At 32.7% G+C, this 13,987-nt stretch overlaps 1 long non-coding RNA gene across 1 annotated transcript in view; it reads left to right on the top strand.

Moving 5' to 3' along the window:
* LOC116668912 overlaps positions 1-13,667 on the top strand; it is a 255,855-nt gene extending 242,188 nt beyond the window's left edge. The window contains exon 4 of the long non-coding RNA XR_004326178.1: positions 13,324-13,667. This is a non-coding gene — a long non-coding RNA (uncharacterized LOC116668912). The remainder of the gene's footprint in view (positions 1-13,323) is intronic.
* The last annotated feature ends 320 nt before the right edge of the window (positions 13,668-13,987 follow it).

The raw sequence follows: 13,987 nt of genomic DNA, 5'->3' as shown, positions 1-13,987 counted from the left end.
TAAGACATTTTACGTTTAGCTAGACAAATACAGAACAAAAATCAGGAAATTACAAATAATATTCAGAAATACTTAGAAAAGACAAATAGTAATAGATATAGTAAATTATATACATTTACACATTCTTACACAAATCATTTTGAAAAATTTAGATCAAATATGAAATTCTAGAAAAAACACATGTTAATAAAGAATACATAGAAAATAAGGAATACATAGAAAACCTAAACAGTCTGATAACCATATGAAATTTTTATAAGGTTGTCAAAGAGCCATTTCTGCTCAAAATTGAAGGGCACAGACATTTTTCCAGGTAAATTAAATTAAATATTTAAATGATATATAATTTTTATACTTTCCAAACAATTTATAACATTGACAATATATAGATGTATGTATGTGTATATATACATATATATAATGTCATTTTTAAAGTTCTTTTTCTTTTTTCAAACATGAGAATGTTTAATGGTACATACATTGTTGGAAAAAATCATTTAACCCTACAAATTCTACATCAACAAGATAACCTAAGCCCAGGATTTTACTTAAGGGAAAAGAAGGTCCACAAAATAAAGTTTTAAAAAAAATATGAAACCAGAATAACTCTGAAAGCAGGTAAGCATGTACTAAAGAACTATAGGGCAATTCATTTATAAATATCAATTCAAATTCCAAATAAATACTAATAATTAAAACTTTGAGTGAATTTTAAATATATGGCTTCTTCATTCAGTAAATATCACTTGAGCATCTACTTTGTGTGAATTACTGTTCTAATTCCTAAAAACTATAGATATGAACTAGATAATACAAGAGGTCTTTGGAAAGCTAACACTCACTAGGGAGAAACAGACAGCAGCCAAATAAATAAATTTACCAATCATTTAGAAATTTTTAACATTTTCTCTGGAGTAACTGTACAGAAAGATGTGATAAGAAGTATTTGGTGGTGTCACTTCAGATAAGGTGGCGATGGATGCCTCTGTAAGTAATGACATTTGTCCTCAAGAAAGTTTCATTTTAGAATAAAATGCTTTGTAAAAATTCAACATTCATTCCTTATGAAAATTATTAGCAAAACACAAATCAATGTATATACTTCCTCAGCTCCCTGCACCCCCTCTTCTGGCCCCCTTCTCTACCTTTTATCGCCCCATAAAAACACCTCTTTCATCCCATTTCATGAAAAACCAATGTAAGCAATCCCACTGAGCCAAGAAGAAGACAAAAGACTCATTACTACCAGTATTATTTAAATTTGTTCTGGTAATACAAAAAAATGTAATTAGAAATAAACGATGTATGATATATAAATGCTGCTAAAGAGACAAAATTGTCATATTTGTATATTGCATTTTGTATGGTTATTTATAAGGAAACCCCAAGAAAATTAGCTAGAAAGTTTAGAAACAATAAGTTAATACAGCAAAACAAGTGAAAACAAAAATTCAATCTAAAAAAATCAATAACTTACCAATGTACACTGTATGATAAAATCTAATTACACAGTGTAACAAAGGGAAAAAAATATCCCCCCTCTGCAGTAAAAATAAAAAGAAGTAAACCTCCTAGGGATAAATTTATCAAAAGTAAATATGTTCTTATAGAAAAGAAAAATTAAAAATTCTTCTGAGAGTATAAAAGAATTAAAATAGCCAGAAATAGTGGAGATCAAGAAAGTAAAAATATTTATTAAAAATATATTAATAAACTAAGTGTGATCCATTCAAAGTACCAGCAGTTTATTTCTAATATAATGACATGATATCAAAAGTTCATCTGGAAAAATAAATGTGTATAACAAGTTTTAAATGTATTGTAAAAATGGATTGAAGACCTACATGTAGGACTGGATGCTCTAAAACTCCTAGAGGAAGACAGGCAGAACACTCTTTGATGTAAATTGTGGTAATGTACTTTTTTGGATCCATCTCCTAGAGTAATAGAAATAAAAGCCAAATTAAACAAACAGGACCTCATTAAACTTAAAAGCTTTTGCACAGCAAAGGAAACCATAAACAAGATGAAAGGGCAAACTACAGAATGGGAGAAAACATTTGCAAATGATGTGACCGACAAGGGATTAGTTTCCAAAATACACAAACAGGTCACACAGCTTTATATCCCACCCCTCAAAAACATCAGAAAATGGGCAGAAGACCAAAATAAACATTTCTCCGAAGAAGACATACAGATGCCCAACAAGCACATGAAAAGATGCTCGATATCACTAATAATCAGAGAAATGCAAATCAAAACTACAATGTGGTATCACCTCACGCTAGTCAGAATGGCCATCATTAAAAAGTCTACAAATAATAAATGCTGGAGAGGGTGTGAAGAAAAGGGAACTTTCCAACACTGTTGGTGGGAATATAAGTCGATGCAATCACTATGGAGAACAGTCTGGAGGTTCTTTGAAAAACTAAAAATAGAATTATCATGTGATTCAACAATCCCACTCCTGGGCATATATCTGGCAAAAACTCTAATTTGAAAAGATACATGCACCCCAATGTTCATAGCAGCACTATTTACAGTAGCCAAGACATGGAAGCAACCTAAATGTCCATCAACAGATGAATGGATAAAGAAGATGTAGTATATATTTACAATAGAATACTACTCAGCCATAAAAAAGAATGAAATAATGCCATTTGCAGCACATGGATTGACTTAGAGATTATCATACTAAGTGAAGTAAGTCAGAAAGAGAAGACACATGCCATATTATATCACTTATATGTGGAATCTAAAATATGATACAAATGAACTTATTTACAAACCAGAAATAGACTCTCAGACATAGAAGAGAAACCATGTTTTGGCATAGTTTGGCAACATTAGTCTCCCCACTCCCCCTTCCCATTTCACATCTTTTCCAGGCTTGTCTTGACTAGCCTCACATAATTCTTCTAGATGAAGTATCGTGTTGTTGGTGCTAGACCAGGAACACTCAAATCATGGGGACAGAAATGAGGGCCCCTGTACAGTCCAGAGTAATTTAATATATGTTAAAGTTTCTATTTCAGGTACGTGAATAACAATATTAATTGAATTCATCCTATAATGATACCTAGATTAACATTTTAAAAACCTAAAAAGAAAATAAACACAGATCACCATAAAAAATTTATTTAAGATATATATACTAAATACTTAAATGGAAAGAAAGAAACTATAAAAGTCCTAGAAGAAAATGTAAGTGCATTATTTAACATAATATATAGCCCAGAAATTACACAAGAAGGATAAAAATGTTTCATTATATGAAAATAAATAAATATTAGAGTGGTCAGAAATATCAAAGCTGAGGTTAAAAAAAACCCAATAATAGATAAAAGAATGTTTGTAATTTATGACAGAAAGGGCTAATTTTCTTCATATAAAGTAGTCTAATGAATGTATTGACAAAACATTTCAAAGTACAAGTGACGAACAAGTAGATAAAAACACACACAACTTCAGTCATGATTAAAGAAATGAAAATGAAATTAAATGAAACATTCATTTTTACCTATCAGCCCGTCCCTCCCTTTCCCTGCTTCTGAAAAAAGTCTGAAAAGAGCACTTGTCTGACAAGGTACAAGGAAACAGGACATATCACATTACTGCCGGCCTGTTTCTGTACGGAAAGCAGCCCTGAGACTGATGTTCGTAGAAAGCTCTGCTTGCAAAGGAGACAGCTGGGAACTTGGATCTCACAGGGTTTCCATGTTTTTCTAACTAGAAAACGTGACTCACGGCTCCTAGACTTTTCATACAACAATGTGGTTTATGCTGAACGTTTGCTTTCCTTCTGGAATTTTGGTACACGCCAGATAGAAGGTGCCTATGTGAACAGCTTACAATGAAAACCTTGGGCACTGCATCTCTCATGGGCCTTAACCTGGGGAGAGATCACGCATATATTACTGCCTTTTCATTGCTGGAGAAAGAGTGTATTCTGAGTGGCCCCTCCTGAGATGGCGAGAGCACAAGGTGGCCTGCACGTGGACTCCTCCAGACACTGCCTGCCTGCTTTGCCCTAACACTCTGTGTGCCCTTCCTATGTGGCTGTGATAAATCCCAGCTGAGTCCTGACAGTCCTGGTACAACTCTGAACGGGGTCTTCAGTTTCCCATTTGGGCAATCTTAATGGAAAACATATGGCAAGTATTATCAGCTATGCGTATTCTTTGTCTCAGCCATTGCATTCAAATATACACTTTCACAGGGGAAAACCTTGCGAGGATGGGGTAGGGGAAATGAAAAACTTACTATTCAGCAGTGGGGATGGGTTGCCTTAAACATGATAATCCTGCAGCCATAACTTGTATAATCATAAGTCATGAAAAAGAACAAAATAGACTCGTTTTTCTGATGTGAAAACATGTCATCAGCATGAAATCATTGTGTGTGTGTGTGTGTGTGTGTGTGTGCATGCGCACATGCATGCGTGTGTTTGGAGAAGTTCTGATAAGGTAATACATAAGAACCCATCTAAAATAATTATCTCTGAAGAGCGTGATTGGATAACATAGAAACAAGGGACAGGGTATGGGAATGAAAGGAGTCTTTATCTTGTTATGTTTTCTACCGATAGATCTTATATATGTACACTTATCTTTGTGTGTATCTCTATAGCTGTATTAATATGTATTAGACCATTTGACACAGTATTTTCAGTTTCAAAAATGTATTGTCAGGACATATAGATGGGAATGAAGTTACGTTCAAAAATTTGGCCAGTTGTTTGTAATTCCCAAAATTTGGGCATAACAACATAATTGAATACTGTTGGGAGAGTTAAATGTTATAATTCTTCTGCGTGATGAAATATGTTGACAGTAAAAGTCATAGTTTTTGAAGATCACATAACAACATGGGTTAATGCCCATAATATAATGCAGTATAAATAAAGGCCACGTAAGAGAAAAAGAAAAAAGGCAGTGACAGAGAGTGAGAAGGCAAAAATAAGAGAAATGGAGAGATGGAAGCAAAAACTTAATAGCATTAACAGATGTGATGACTACCCATCAGCGGTGTGATTACAGGTGAATTTCATTATTTTCTTAAATTTCATCATAATTTTCAATATTTTCTGATGCCTAAGTTTTATTTTCATATAGGAAAACAAAGTATTTTTAAATTGTTATAGTGTATTCTCTAGGTGAAGGTATATCCATGTAGCCATGAACGCCATGTTCACTTTTCACAAGTGGTCCCTCATTGATTTTCATCATATGTGTTGCTGCTTTAGTAAAACTGTAAAGTTCTTTATTTAAATATGTGTTGCTTTTCTGAGTTGAATATTTTTCTATTTGTTGCATTTTGTCTTTTCTAAGTTACCTAGTTCTGTCCTATGTCTAAAAAAAGTTTAATCGATTTATCAGCTATAGTTTATGGATTTTTCTGAGCATTTTTTAATTTGATTTTAACTACATAAGTGCTTCTAAAAGTATTAAATTCATTTTAAATTATAAAAGTAAATATTTCAATACTATCTCACTACTTCCTCAATGACTTCAATTATCATTGAAAAATTAAAAATTAGCAATTTGAATTATATAAAAATTGTGGCATGTATTTCTATATAAAACTCTTATCAGGTTAGTGATGATTTCTATAGTTAGCTGTTCACCTTTAAAATATCTAAATATATTCTAATTTGATATACTAGATATATTTTCCTATCCATATGTGTTTTGATGACTTTCTTATCACAAATTTAAATATCATATTTAGTCTATAATCTCTGGAAATCTTTTAGGAGATATTTGTGTATGTATGTGTATATATATATATATGTATGTATATATAGATTTAGAGAGATAATATATTAAGTTTATTATATATAAATACATATTATGTTATATATATTTTGCTGTGCTCAAGTACTTTGCTTAATGATTTATTAATTTAAATTTTCTTTACCTGAAGCAATCTGTACATATCATGCACTAATTAGAAAACAAATACAAGAAAAAGGCATTAAATATCATCCTTAATCTAACAATTGACACTTAATCATTAGTCACAATTTTGTGCATATATTCTAGAATGTTCCCTATGCTAATATGTACTCATACTATGTATACTGATTTTTATCCTGTTGTTTATTGGTTAGTTCTGCTTGATAATCTACTATGATCTTATTTTCATGTAATTATTTTTCCATTACCTAATTTTTAATTGCTTAATAGATTTCCATAGAAATATTTGGCATGATTATTTAACCAGTTCCATATTTTAGGAAATATATGCTAGTTTCAATTTTTTCTTCTCAACTGTGATCAGATGACTACTGTTGTAAATTAATATTTTCACATGTGCCTAATTATTTCCTTAGGATAAATTCATAGTTGCAGAATTGTTGGATCAAATGTTATGATTATTATGATTTTTGATACATATCACAAAGTGACCTCCCAGAAAGATTTTACCATTTTATAATCTCAACAGCAATGTATGGAGAGAAAAATACATGTTTTTCTAAATATTCCCCAACATTAGATACTGAGATTTTATTGTATCCTTTGGAGGAAAGCAGTATCTTCTCATTTACTAACATATCTATCACGTATAAACTTTTCATAGGTTTTTTTTGACCATTTGTGTTTTTCACTTTTAAAGTTTTGAAGTTAGTTATGACAATTGGTTCAACGATATTCCTTTTTAAAAAAAAATATAATAGCTCTCAAATTAGTTTAATTTTCTTTTAGATGCAAGTACATGAATTAGTGGGGAATAAAACAGACACCTACCTGCTAGTCAAATGATAGAATTAAATGTCTATTTCCTTATTGCCCGTGTGTGATAGAAATGTGACAAAATTAGGTTTATCATCAACTTTGTACTCTTGAAGCTGAAGGATTCTTGTTTGTATTTCAGTCTCCATTATGTGTTTTTTTTCAGTTGTAGTCTCTGTGTAATTGATCTTAATACTGTTTACTAGATATGCTGTTGGTTCACTGAAAATAGAAAGTTTTATTTTTATACAGGTTCAGACTTTAAAAAAAAAAGTCCATTCATTTATTTGTTGCTTATTTTGCTTATTTGATCTTCACTCTAGCTTCTGAACTCTCAAGGAGCCAATTAAAACATCTTTCTTCAGGAAACTTTTATTAGTCAGCTTAAGTTTAGTTATTGTGCAGTGAGAAGCAACCCCAAAATTGCAATGGCTTTCAAATAAAAAAAGGTTTATTCCTCACACATGATGATATTTACTGTGGATTGGCTGCAGTTCTATTCTGTGTTACCTTTACTAAGGGTTCAGGCTGTCAGAACAACCTCTAACACATCACCAGTCTACTTCCAGATGGAAAAAAGTGCATGGCAAGTCATGCATTGGATTTTAAAGCTTCTTCCTGGAGGTGAAACACATTATTCAATTCACAGTTCATTGGGCAAAGAAGTTATATGATGTTAAAGGAGCCAGAAAATATAATTCTCCTCCCAGGAAGATACAGAAACTATTTTGAACAAAAATATTATCACCTTACCTGTTCAAGTAGTTTGCTAATATTTGGCTCTAGAATTATAAAGCTACACCAGTTGCAAAGCCCGTTATGCGTTAATTAGTTTAAGAAATTTTACCTCAATGCAGCCCTAAGTGATTTAAAGCAAGAGTCTGCAAACTTTTCTATAAAGAGCTAGATCGTAAATATTTGTATCTGTGTGGGCCATATACTTTCTGCTGCAACATTTGCAACTTCTCAAGTTTGCTGATATAGCCAGGAAGTAGCCATAGTAATTACAGAAACAAATAGATGTATCTGCATTTAAATAAAATTTTATTAAAAACAAACAAACAAAAAAAAAAACAGGCCATGGGCTGGATTTGTCTTACTGGTCATTGTCTGCCAATCCCTGATACACATTAGCTCTTATCTGGTTAGAGTAGAAATTTAGAACATCCTGTTGAGATCTGGAGTTTTATCTGTTCTTATTGAAAGAAATTTTACTAATATATAGAAAGTGTGAAATTTTATTTATGGTAGGTCCTGGTCTAGTATAAGGCAGGCCATATTTATTTTAAAAGCTGTTGATTCTGTAAAGAAGTAGTCTGAGGTGTGGAGACATAGTTTGAAACATCACTTTCAATATGCTTGCTTTCTTAAAACAGGATGTAGAAAAGAAAGTTCTATGAAATTTGTTTGGCGGATAGGAACATGCAAAGAACTGAGAAAGCATTATAAGGGGCATAGATTAAGAAAAGGATTAGGAGTTCTGATTTAATTGTTATAAGAAAAAGAGAGTTGTTTCTTGGAAATGGTACTCATTCCACCATCTTCTTGTAAAAGGCACATTGCTATTTAACATCTAAATAGATATAATGTAGATACAATCACAATCTAGCATATACATGTATTTTTTCCCATAAAACTATAGCCGCAAAAATAATGGAAACTAAAATCTAGATAAAAGGTGACATTGTCTATGTGTTTAAACCTTCAGAGGAGTTACTATTGGTAGACATAAAGATAGAAATGTCTAATAGAGTTGACAAATTGAAACATTATCATTCAATTGGATTGAGACTTGCTGAAAATATTTAACAAATCATATTGCTCAATTTTGTTTTAAGAATAGAATTGGTACAAAGGCTTTCAAATTTCCTTCCCCCAAAATGCAGGCTTAAATACAAAGAAATGTTAATTGATTCGTTGAACTTTTGAAGCAACTATTTAACATTTTCAATAAAACGAAGCCTACCTCTAATCCCAGGTGGCGGCTTTACTAAAGGCATACATTGTAATTATGCTTCTGTTTTCATTTCCTCCCAATAATGGAGCCTGGGAAAGCCTGCTTTCTGCATCTGGATTTCAAAGCATCATTCAGACAAAGCTTCATTAAACCCCACCAAACACTAAAGGTCACTGTGGCTTCATATGTTTATGCTGTAGCAACCAAATGTTGCAAAAACTTTGTCAGTAGCCAGCAGAATTTAGAAATATCACAAAATGGCAAAAGTAAGATGAGGTCATAGGTGATGAGTTCATTTGTTCAACAAATAGAAACACAGATGAACAGAATATAGTTCTTTCCCTCAAGGAAATCATTCTGCATAGAAGACTGAAACTAAATTGACAATTAGAATGTTTCATGTAAATGCAAAGTTGGTTTCCATTAAATAGCTGTACTGAGCTGACCTAGGAAATCTTCTTTCCCATTTCTAATACACTGAAATGCCACTTAAAATGTAACAACTGCAAATAAAATTATATAACTGAGCACAAGATCTAAACAAGGAAAAAAGTCTCCAAATAAAAAGGAAACTGAAAGTTGGAGCACTGAATGGAAACTGAAGTTTGGGGGTGGCTCATGAACTTTACTGACTAGAGCCTAGGGCTCTACTACCCTCTGTAAGAGGAAGAGATTGTGCTGGGGTCTGGAAATGAGACACTGCATAAAACCTGGATTCATAAAGCCTGATCCATTCATAAAATGAAATCTATGCAAACTTCACAATCCAGAAAAGCAGCACAAAAACTTGCAGCTTGTCTGAGGGTATGAACAGAAACGATGACTTGAAAAGAATCATAATGTCAGGGATTTTCCCTTCTATGAAGTAGGAATTCATACTCCACAGTTGACACCTCCTGCTAGTCCAGGGAAAAGATCCTTTAAAAGCAAGTATTTCTGAAAAGATATTCTTACAATCTGGAAAAAAATAAAGCTCTAACTGAAAACTGCCCCTGATGAGACTGAACTTATATTTTAAAAATTATGAATCACATATGAAATAAAAGATTGAGAGTCAGCAAGCACACCAAATAGAAGAGAACTGGTGATAATAAACTAATTTAGAAGAGAATTTGATATAAGTAGATTTTATAATGGTCAGATAGACAAAGAAAATAATAAATGCTATAAGAACTTTACAGTATGATATAAGAAGAGATACTGTTGGAAAGGAAACACCTTGTCTGAAAAACAAAACACAAATTTATTAAAATAAAAAATAATAAACCCTTTTTGGATGAGTGGATAAATTGATTGGATATAGTTGAAGAGTGAATATATTAATTGGAAGACAGAGGGTAGGAAATCATGTGGGAAAACACAAACTGGTTAAGACACAGAAATTATGTTTTAGGAGATATAGAGAACAAAATAAAGTCCAGATGTCCAAAGTGAAAAGAGAGAAAGTATAAGGGAGGGATAATGTACACTGAGAAATTTCCCACTTTGATAAAGTCTGGATTTTCAAAGTGACTGAACTCTCTAAGTCTTAAACAAGGTAAATATAAACATCCACACTTGGTTGAATTGTAGTGAAATCTTGTAACATTAAAGATAAAAATAGTTATGTTTCCTGAAAGAAGAGATAAATTATGTTTTTATAAGGCAATACCAAATGGGCCTACAACAAATATCCCACCCACAATGTCAAACCAAGACAGAAGAAATATATCCCCATAGTACAGAGGGAAAGTAACTGATCACTCAGCGTTTCAAAGCATAATGAACTATGTAAAAATGAAGGTGAAATAAGGATATTTTCTAGCAAAGACTGAGGAAATTTTCTTCTGGTAGATTTTCACTGTAAGAACTACTAAGGATACACTTCAGCAGGAAGGCTACTGACACCAAAAGAAAGATGAAAGAAATAGCAAATGTGGGTCAATCTAAACGAGCATTGACTGTAAATCATAGAACTGACAAAGTTGGAAAGTATAGAAACTGGTAGAACTGAAATGTTAAATATAAAAGGGAAGGTAAGAGTTGGGGAATATTTTTCTTAAGTAATTCTAATGTTCTGTTAAACAAAGGAGGTTGGGGAGGTGGGTAAACTTTTCACTGTTTTGAGTATGTCACATATTTACGTGTCTTCTAAAACAAAAGATACATTAGGTACATCTTTCCAACAGGTAGAGGAAACACAAAACTAACCACTTGGCCAATCTAATAAAGGACAGACAATAAAAACAGTAATAAACAGTAAAAGTAAGACATAAAGTAAGATGATATAGATAGCCCTGATATACTAATAATCACTATAAAATATGATTATTAAACTCATCCATTTTATCAAGATGTAATAGATTGGAAAAATAAAATAAATCCAGACATGTGCTATTCAAAGAGCTACATATACAGTAAAACTAACTTTGATAGAATGAGAACATGTGCACTTTTAGACAAGTTCAAATATGTTTATTACATTACTGTTTGAAATTTTAAAATATTTGAAAACACAAAAATATATTTCAATAGTGGGAATTGGTAAATATTTATAGATTTTTTTATTTTTAATTTATATTTTCACATTATGTTTATCTAAGCAATTATTTCTGGTACATATGAATGTAATTATTTTTGGATATTTATTTTGTAATCATTTATATTCTTATATAAACAATCTAATCCATACATATTTGTACATTAGTTTCTTTTTTCCAGCTGATAGAAAAAGTTAATTTTATCATATTGTGATGGCTAGACTTCCAGAGAAATACTAAAGCACATGGTGAAAACTAGTATATAAGTTTTGCTTCTGAGCTCAGTGGAATTTCTTTAATATTTAACTATTAGATATGGCATTATTTGTTAATATAATGTAAATAGTTTTTTTATTATTAAGGTAGCTTCTTCAATTCTTAGTTTGTATAGCTTTTATCAGAAAGATGCATAATTTTATTTAAATCCATCATACTAGAGATACGGTCAGATTTTTTTTCTTCTTTGCCTTACTGAAAAGAGTATTATTAATAGTTTCTCATCATCAACCATTCTTGCATTTTTAGATTAAGCCCTAATTGGTTATAATGTGTATTGTTTTGTTATAGTGATTATTATGGTTGATATTTTAATTGGAATTATTGGATCCATGGTTTTAACTGAGATTAGTGTGCAGTTTTCTTGAAAATCGTAATTTATCTTGAAAAAAATCCTCTATCACCTCTAAATTCAATTAAAGGAGGAGCCAGTCTGTTTTATTTCTAATTTGTTCAGTATTTAACATGGAAACTTAGCACAGTGTGGACACTATGGATGCAGAAAATCAATAAATATTTGATGCACAAATATGGCAGTCTGACTCTTATCAGCAGCATTTTGCCTAAACTAAATTTTGCCTTTAATTTGTTATTCAGCCTTTCCTTTTCTAAATTCCTTCAGTAGGCAGGTTATTGTCAAAAATCTCTTATCCTAAAGAAAAACACACTAAATTCTTTATGACCTGTGGTTAGAAAACCTCTCGAAAGGAAGATTCCCCTTTTATTGATTTTTTTAAAAAAAATAATAGTTAAGGAGAAGTTAATCTGTAAAATTATTTCCAGTTATGCTTATTTGCTTTTGGAGATGCAAGGAATGAAATCTCTCATCTTTTAAGGAGTAAAATTTAATTCTGAGATATTCTCTTTTTTCTAAGAAGCACTTACATATAGTAACTGTCTTAAGTCTCTGCAAATGGCAATAACCTCTAAGCCACTATTACATTGGATCATAGGGAATAAAAAGAAATAAATTGTTCACTATTTGTGGGAAATTTAATTCCATGGCTCGCTTGACCTGTTTGACTGGAGTTTTAGGGGGCAGTGAGGGTACTCTTAGACAGTCCGGTGAAATGCATTTCCAGGTCATACTCTGAATTTATGAGAAAATGTTGGTCTGAACTATCTGTGGGGAGCTCCTGGAAAATGTTTATCAGGACCTTAGCTTGTGATGACTCTTGGACAACCAAGGCAGTCCCTGGCTCAGCTCTCCTCTTATATCCATGTGGCATTGTCCCTTTCCTCTCCCTGCCCCTCCTCAGCAGAGTACCAGCACTTTCTCTGAGTAGTGCAAATGTTTCTGCCCTCAAGTGAAATTTTTGCAACCAAAAGTTAGAAGTTACTGAAACTCCCTAAAACTTAGCTTCTCCAATTGTAAACTGGGAGTGAAGATACTTAATTCAGAAGATTGATGAAGGAGTGTTCCATCTTATGAAGAAGTCCCTATGGCTCCTAGACCTTAGAATAGGTTCTAAAACAAGGTAACACTTGCTAGTTTGCTCCAATGTCTCATGGTTGTATTGTGCCTTAGACATTATCTTCCTTTTGTTCTTTAGTTGTTTTGTAATAAATCATACAAAAAATACATACACTTGTGTTGGGAAGTGCAGTCTCTCGCATTAAGTCTTTTGGCCCCTACTGACCTGCATAAGAACAAGCCTGGGACCTGAAACTCTCTCCTACTAAGACATTAGGATCCCTCACAGCTGGCACTGGGCTGATCACCTTGTGTAGCAACATCTTTCCCTGTTTCAGACTCAATATCCACTCCTTTGTTCAGCTAAAGTGTGTGTGTCATAGAGCACCTGGCCAACCTTGCTACTGTCTCTGTCTCTTGCAGAGAGAGGATGGAATCCTTCATTCTGGGACACAAGAGATGTTTGGAGGCCGATAGCCCCATTTCAGCTGCCAGGAGGGACCTGCTGGCCATGGAGGACTGATACCCCCTACTGAAGCTGATCTTGCCATGTAAGTAAAGTGTTGTTCCCTTCAGTGCTTGGCTGAGCTGTGTTTTCCTTGATGACTCCAAAACCAAGATGCAGTGGACGTCTGGTGGAAGAACATTCCAGTCAGAGGGGTAGTTAGGAGGCAAGGGGAACTGGACCAGCATGAGGGAGAGGCAGAGTGGTAGAGATAAAAAGTAGTCTAGAAAAGTAATCAGGATACTATAACATTAGGGGCTTACAGAATATAAGTATGATTTCATTATTTTATTCTAGGTGTGCTGAGAAGCCATTAGAGGGTTGTGAGCAGGAAATCTAAATCTATGGCCGGATTTGCATTTTAAAAGGATGCTCTGCTACCATGTGGGAGAGAGAGTATAGGAAATAGTGGTATAGGAGCGGATACATAAAGATGGGGCTTAGTTTTTTTCATAGAGATGACCAGTTCTCTCAAACACATATTAAATTATTTATCTATTTCTCAAAAGTTAAGGAAGTGAAATTTTATTCAGTCTGAACTTGATTTTTTTGATTCTCCATTTCATTTTGTACATAGGGCTA

Source organism: Camelus ferus, chromosome 15 (genome assembly GCF_009834535.1).
Source record: "Camelus ferus isolate YT-003-E chromosome 15, BCGSAC_Cfer_1.0, whole genome shotgun sequence".
Taxonomy (NCBI): domain Eukaryota; kingdom Metazoa; phylum Chordata; class Mammalia; order Artiodactyla; family Camelidae; genus Camelus; species Camelus ferus.
The sequence above is the reverse complement of the archived record's forward strand: the minus strand, read 5'-3'. Positions and strand labels throughout refer to the sequence as shown.